This window comes from Benincasa hispida, chromosome 6, assembly GCF_009727055.1.
Source record: "Benincasa hispida cultivar B227 chromosome 6, ASM972705v1, whole genome shotgun sequence".
In the NCBI taxonomy this organism is placed as follows: Eukaryota; Viridiplantae; Streptophyta; class Magnoliopsida; order Cucurbitales; family Cucurbitaceae; genus Benincasa; species Benincasa hispida.
Window position 1 is genome coordinate 4,396,334 of NC_052354.1, and position 8,161 is coordinate 4,404,494.

The 8,161-nt window shown below is 33.5% G+C and overlaps 1 pseudogene; it reads left to right on the top strand.

Moving 5' to 3' along the window:
* Nucleotides 1-361: 361 nt before the first annotated feature.
* LOC120079911 lies at nt 362-6,599 on the top strand (annotated as a pseudogene).
* Nucleotides 6,600-8,161: the final 1,562 nt, after the last annotated feature.

Here is an 8,161-nt window from a genome sequence, read left to right on the forward strand (position 1 = left end):
GATCGTGTAGGTTTTACTAAGCGATCGTTTAGTAAAAGGTAGAGGGTCGTTTAGATCGTTTAGAAAACACGGCATACTATGCGATCGTTTAGGAAAGCTAAGCGATCATTTAGGAACTAGTATACGATTGTTTAGGCACGAGGTGTGCGATCGTTTAGGCATTGAGCGACTATCGTATAGGCTCTCGACTATGCGATCATTTACATTTCCACACTGATGCCAATTTTTCCGAACCTTTGCAAAATGAAACTAATTTTTTAACCGAAGCGGCTGCTCCCACTAATGTTCACTGTGGTCGCGAATCTCTTGTACGATTTTTTTTTTTTTTTTTGTATTGAAAACATAATGATCAAAGTTAGAAATGAGAAGGGAAAACAAGAAAAGGTAAAGAAGAATAAAAAAGAAGAAGAGGAGAAGAAAAAAAGAAAGGAATTGTCAATGGTGGTTAGCGGAAGTTGAAGGAAGATGGAAATGGGAAGGGGAAGAAAGAAAAGGGGGGAGAGAGAGAAGATAGAGAAAAGGAAAAAATATTTTATTTGAAGTTCATAGTAATTTAAAAGAAATATTTTAAGAATTTTTTTAAGGGAAATTATTTCAAATGGTAAAACTATTGAAAATATTTATAAGATATAACAAAATTTTAGAACTATCCATGATAGATAGTGATAGACACTGATATATCATTGAAGAAATCACCACAACAATTTGGAAAAGGTTGAAACCGAGTTTGACAGTCATCAAGGAAGACCAACTAGTCGGAATCAATCCTAAACTAAAGAAACTTTCTTCCCTTTTGAACCCAAACTCAGATGAAGATGATGATAATGATGTGATCTTTGTGGGAATACATGGAATGGGTGGCATTGGTAAGACCACGCTAGCTAGGGTATGTTACGAGCGAATTCGTCATTGCTTTCTCTCCGACGTCCGAGAGAATTATTTCAAAACCTCCGGCAGCCTTCCATATTTACAAACCAAACTCCTTTCAAGGATGTTTTCATTTAAAAACAACCAAATATTTGATGTTGAAGAAGGCATTGCTATGATCAATAAAGCCATTTCTCCAAAGAAGACACTTCTCGTCCTTGATGATGTGGATTGTTCGGATCAAATCATGGGATTGATTCCAAACAAAAACTCTTTTGGCAATGGAAGTAGAATCATCATCACAACACGAAATGCGGATTTACTTTCGAATGAATTCGGGGTGAAAAGAATTTTTGAAATGGAAGAACTTAAATATGAGGAAGCTCTTCAACTCCTTAATTTGAGTGCTTTCATGAAAACATGTCCAAAAGAAGGTTACTTAGAACATTCCAAGAAGATTGTAAAGGTTGTGGGAGGCCACCCTCTTGCAGTCAAATTATTAGGATCATCTCTAAGAAACAAAGATTTGAGTGTGTGGAATGAAGTGATAGAAGAGGTTGAAGGAGGTGGGAATATTCATGAAAAAGTTTTCAAGTGTCTTAAAGTGAGTTATGATGGATTGGATGAATAGGAGAAAGAGATATTTCTTGATGTTGCTTGCTTCTTCAAGGGGAAGAGAAGAGAAGTTGTAGAAGAGATATTAAATGGATGTGGTTTCTATGCCAAAAGAAGGGTTGAATTTCTTATTCAAAAATCTCTCTTAGCTATTACTTATGACAATAAATTGCAAATGCATGATTTATTGCAAGAAATGGGTCGAAAGATTGTTCGTCATTACCATGTTCGAGATCGATTATGGTGTCACAAGGATATAAAAAGTGTAGTAAGATATATATTAGTTGATCTATTTGATTGGAATCTCTTTTTGTTCTTAAAAAGTGCAAAATAAAAGTATTTTTATTTGTTGAGGTTTCTGTCTGGTAAATATTTAAATTTTTTAAAATCAAGCTTATAAATACTATTTCTTCAGGAATGTTTTATTATCTACTTTCTACTAATGTTAAAGAAAATCAAACTAACATTTGAAGGAAAAATAGTTTGGAAAACAATTGTTTTTGTTTATAGATTTAGTCTAGGGATTCAAAAGTTTTTAACAAAGATGAAAAACCATAATTGAAAATATTAAGATGAAACAAGCATAAATATATTTCAAAAAAAAAAAAAAACAAAAAAATTGGAAGTCCTGTTTGGTTTTGGTTTTGGTTTTTAATTTTTGAAAATTAAGTCTACAAACATCCCTTTCCACCTCTAGATTTCTTGTTATGTTATCTACTTTCTATCCATGTTTTTAAAAACCAAGCCAAAATTTGAAAGCTAAGAAAAACAATAATTTCTCAAAACTTGTTTTTGTTTTTAGATTTTGAATATAAATTCAACTATTGTATTTAAGAAAGATGCAAATCATGGTAAAAAAAATGAGAGAATGTAGACTTAAAGAAACATTTAAACTTTTAGCTAAATTCTAAAAATAAAAACAAATTCTTGGGATATTGTTTTTTAGTTTAAAAAACTCATGGGTTGGAAAAACATCATAAGAAAATGGATTACAAAGCATAGAATTGGTAGAAATAGTTTTTATAGAGTTATTTTCAAAAACTAAAACACAAAGTCAATAAACACAAAGTAAGTCGATTATCATATAGGATCAAAATCATTACCAAATGGGACTTTAAAAACACATGGCAGACAAACTCAGTATGTTATTTGTTTAGAACTTGTGATTTATTTTTTCTTTTTTTGAAAAATCCGTGTACATTTGTCTCTCTACTAACAAATTTGTTTGTTGTTCATTTGATATGTTATAATTTCAGGTTTCAGTATGTTCATTTGATATGTTATAATTTGATATGTTATATTTTTCAAGTCTAGTACAAGAAACATGGTTGAATTTCCAATTTTATTTTCAAGAATGCACCAACTTAGGCCGTTTAATTTTTACAATGTGAGACTGAAAAATAAGTTGGAATATTGCATTCCAAATGAGATAAGATATTTGAAGTGGAAAGGATATCCCTTAGAGTTTCTGCCACTTAGTAGTTCTGAAGAATATAAGCTTATTGAATTTCACATGTGCCACAACAATCTCAAACAATTTTGGCTAGAAGAAAAGGTAACAATCTAATCCTTTTATATATATATATATATATATATGTTAGTTGCTCATCTTGTAGAGTTAGGTTTGTTGAGTTTCAACTAAGCTATTGTCAGCATGTAGCATTAATATTTATAGCGATAATTGGTTGAATAAAAATACACAGTTCCCCAATTTTCCTCTTTCTCTCTAATAAGAACAACACGTATAATTAGGAAAAAAACTATAATTTGATACAGATTGGATCAGTAGGTGTACCGAAATGTCCCCACTAGGTGGACACCTTCCTAGCACCCTTATTATCTCCTATATATATATATATTCAATAAAGCATAAAGAGACACAAAGAGTTTGAAGAGGGCTAGAGATAAACCCAAAAAAGATAGAAGAATTAAGATTTACAAAAAAAATACTAAGTTTAGAGCGATCATTGAGGGGTTATAGTCCTTGAAAGAACTATTTCTATAAGCCCATTAACCAGTAAGAGAGCAAATATCTTCCCAAAGTTGAGTATAGCTTTTGTTGTTGTTCTTGAATGTTTGATTATTTCTTTCGATCCAGATAGTTCATAAGATGGCAACTTCCATGTTGAAAATGATAGTTTTTCTATTGGTGTTTGGCTTGACCGAGCAAAGGTTTCTGAGCAATTCAATGATATAATTGTCTCTATTGTTCCATCCCACCATATTAGACATAGAATCCCAAAATCCCTTAGCCCAGTTGCAATGGACAAAAAGATGGTTAATACTCTCACCTTGATTGTTACAGAGAGGACAACAATTCAGATCGAGCACATGACTTGGGAGCTTATTTTGGAAGATGTCCATAGTATTGATGCTCTGATGAGATAGTCTAGAGGAAGAACTCATATTTCTTTTTTGAAATTTTAGCTTTCCATAAATTTTCATGTAGTCTAGCTTCAAGTATAGAGTTCTCCCTGCTTGTTTGATTATATAAAATAGTCTTAATAGACGAAGTTTTGAACGCCCCATTCTCGTCAAGTTTTCAAATGGGTTCGTCCGGACCACCATTAATTTGAGGTTTTATGAGATTGATCTTTACTCTGTTTCATTGTTCAGTTTCTCTATCATGGAGGGGTCTTTTGGGTTGTAAGTCCCAATCCATGGCTTTTTGTTCCAGACCTCTTTTATAGTGCCAGCAGTAATTTTTTAGAGGGCGAAGAGTCTTGAGAAATTTTCTGTCAAAGGACATAAATCAGTCTAGTAACCTCTCCAGAAAGAAATTTTCTCCCCATTGTTAATCTTCCATTTGATGTTTGTATTGAACCAACTTAGGCCCTTTGTAATGGATCTCCATGGGAATTTCAAGCTATTGTATCTATTGTTGGTTGGAATTTCTCCAACCTTTTTTAAATCATATTTTGGCAAGGATAAGCCTTTTCCAAAGGGGAAAGGCTTCTACGTAAAAACACCATAACCATTTGCATAAGAGAACAAAATTTGTGTCTTCCAACTTATCAATTTTGAGGTCTTCTTTATTTTTTGGATTTGTGACCGTAGACCATCTAACAAGGTGAGAGCTATAGCTAAACATTTTTATCCTTCCAAAGGAAATTTCTCCGGAACTCTTCAATGTTCTTGTAAACAGATTTGGGAGCTTTGAAGACAGAAAGCATGTATGTTGGTAGGCTAGAAGAGTGGATTTTATAATTATAGCTTTGATATATAACCAGTTAATACTAATAGAGCTCCAATGGGGTTTTATTAAAGCTTTTGTAACCTTTGAGATTTTTGTTTCAGGAATAAAAAAAAAAAATTAGGACATTAGCATGAAATAGTGGATTTTATTAGGGCTCTTTTGGAGGGAGAGTACCATCTTACATTCCAGACTAGAACTTTCATGGAGGACCATACTTCCCCTGTATCAATTTTACACGGGTACCCTAAGCATCCATTGCTTGAAAGTTGCTATAAGTTTATGTGTCAATATCTTCCATAGTTGAGGCTAATTTAAGATTATTTTCCTTAAGCCAAATGACTAGCTCCTTTTCTAAAGCTTCTTTCGACTCTTTTTTGTCTTCCATTTACTTGCTTTTAGTCTCCCCATGTTTTTCTTTCATTAGCAAAGCCAAGCTGCTATTGATTATGTCTGATGGAGAAGTTTCAGTTAGGTTCTCAACCAGTATTTCCTTTTATGGGCTTGAAATCGAATTATATGAAATTGAGATTGGGGATACTGGGCTAAGGTCGACAGAGAGTGATATATGATTGCTTGAATCTTCACGGTTTGGGCTTTTTTCCCTTCATCATTAATTTTCTGCTTCCCCTTTTCTTGTGTTGTCAGCATTTTCCTCTTCCCCAAAGATTTCACATCGCCTCCTTTATTACTCTTTCTATTACGACTCAAATTTGAAAATTTCTTCATCTTTGTGCTATCATCATTACCCTTCCCCGAGGGGTTTGCGGCATTGTTTTGCCTCTTCACTTCATATTCTAAACCTTTCATAAATATTTCAAAATTATCTTTGGAGTACACGTGTTAAAATGTTGGGTGAAAATTGGGACTTACATTGGTTTGTGGGTGTGGCTTGAAATGGTGTGTGGTAGTCACAAGTTTCATTTTTTTTTTTTTTTAACAAATTAATACTATTTCCAAGTTTTGTTTTTTTTTGCTTAATTTCTATCCATCTTTACTTTGTGACAGCATTTGGAAGAGCTGAAGTATATCAAACTCAATCATTCTCAAAAGTTGTCCAAAACTCCAAACTTTGCAAAAATTCCAAATCTCAAAAGATTAGAGCTTGAAGGTTGCACAAGTTTAGTCAACATTCATCCATCAATTTTCACTGCAGAAAAACTCATTTTCTTAAGTTTGAGAGATTGCATCAATCTCACCAATCTTCCACCTCACATTAACATCAAGGTTCTTGAAAATCTTATTTCTCTCTGGTTGTTCAAAAGTCAAGAAGGTCCCTGAATTTTCAGGCAACACAAATAAATTACTCCAACTCCATTTGGATGGTACCTCCATATCAAACCTACCTTCATCAATTGCAAGCTTCAATCATCTAACAATGTTGAGTTTAGCCAACTGCAGAAAGCTGATCAACATTTCGACCGCGATTGACAAGATGACGTCTCTCCAAGGATTAGATCTTTCTGGATGTTCAATGCTCGGAAATAGAAAAAGAAAGGTGGACGACATCGAATTGGGGGAGCTCGACATGAGAGGAACTGCAAAAGGAAGAAGAAACGACAACGATAACAATATCTTCAAAAAGATCCCCCTTCGGTTATACAAAGCTCCAGTTAGTGACATTTTTGGAATCCCATCACTGGCTGGTTTGTACTCTCTTACAAGACTAAACTTGATGGATTGCAACCTTGAAGAAATCCCAGAAGGGATCGAGTGTTTGGTGTCATTGTTAGAGCTCAATTTGAGTGGCAACAACTTCTCTCATCTTCCAACAAGCATATCAAGACTCCATAACTTGAAAAGATTGAACATATGCCAATGCAAAAAAGCTTCTACATTTCCCCAAGCTACCTCCAAGGATCTTGAGATTGATGTCAAAGGATTGCATTTCATTCAAAGATTTTATAGATATTTCAAGAGTTGATCATTCATATTTTATGAGAGAAGTGAATCTTTTGAACTGCTACCAATTGGCCGATAACAAAGGGCTCCATAGATTGATCATTTCTTGGATGCAGAAGATGTTTTTTTCGAAAAGGAACATTCGACATCATGATTCCGGGGAGTGAGATTCCTGATTGGTTTACGATGACGAAAATGGGATCTTCGGTATGGATCGAGTGGGATCCAGCAGCGCCAAATGCCAACATGATTCGCTTTGCACTCTGCGTCGTTTTTGGTCTGAGCAACAAAAATGACATTGCCAATGTCCCATCATTCGCCATTATTGCATCGGTGACTGGAAAAGACCGTAACGACACGAGTTTGCACAATCGAGATCGTCTTTTGGTTAATGGATTCCTTGTTTCAGGGATGAAGAATTTAGACCATATATGGATATTTGTTTTGCCAAGAACTAACACTCTGACTCTGGTAAGAAATATTAGGGAATGTAAAGAGATTGAGTTTAGGTTCTTGCTCCAATTTAATGATAGTCAATCTGTTACACCAAATGTCATACTGAAAAAGTGTGGAGTTGGTTTGATGAATATGGAAGAAGAGAAGGAAGCCATGAAACCGTATGCTTCTTATACTATAAGTAATTTCATTTTATATTATATGTAATTTCATTTTCTCCCAATTAATATTGTGATTTCCACAATCATGAGTGATGTAAACATAAATTGAATAGAATTTGCTTGCCTTGAATGAGTTCTTCAATATCCTTTGTAGTTTCAAACTAGTCCTTTAACTTCTTCAATGTGGTGTCTTTTGGAATAGGTAAAGTTTCGAGTAATATGCAAAGGTTATTTAATTTTTTAGATATGAACTATTTTCTAGGTCATTAACTAGCTACGGATCTTTACAGAGTCTTCTTTTGACACCTATAACTATAGATGTGCTTTGTGCCCTTTGTAAATAAGTAAGCAAGTAAGCTCCAACTAAGCCAAGGGCCAAAGTAATCAATTGAAGAAGTTTCTCTATATTTCACTAATCATTCTTGATTCTATCTATTGTAATTTTACTTTATTGTCTCTAACATATTTGATATCCAAGCTGGATCAACACCAGTTTTGTGTTTCAAAGTTGTTTACAATCCCATCAAATCAAGTTTTGATCTTTGAAGGAAAGAATTATGAATATTGACAAAAAAAAAATGTAAACTATTTTTATTTCTCCATATCTTTGGAAAAAAAATCATTGAAGAAAATTAAAAAAATTCCAGTTGGAGAAGAAAATGAAAAAACCTAAAAGCAGTCACCAGATCAAGAAAAGACATTTAAAAAGAACATGAAGAAAAATGATGTTGCGCTTCAAATCATTTAAGAAGATGTTGAAATCATCGGATCAAGATAATCAACCAAATAAAGTGTTATGTAGACAAATTCAAGAAAAAGAGTCAATGAAAAGGTTCTCCAGATTCTTCCTCCAAAGTTTAATCATGTGATGTTTTAGCCATAGAGAAGTCCAAAGTTGTAGTAACTACTCTCACAGCGTTACTTGTAAAAAAGTCAAATCATCAATCTAAAGAATGTTACTTTAGAT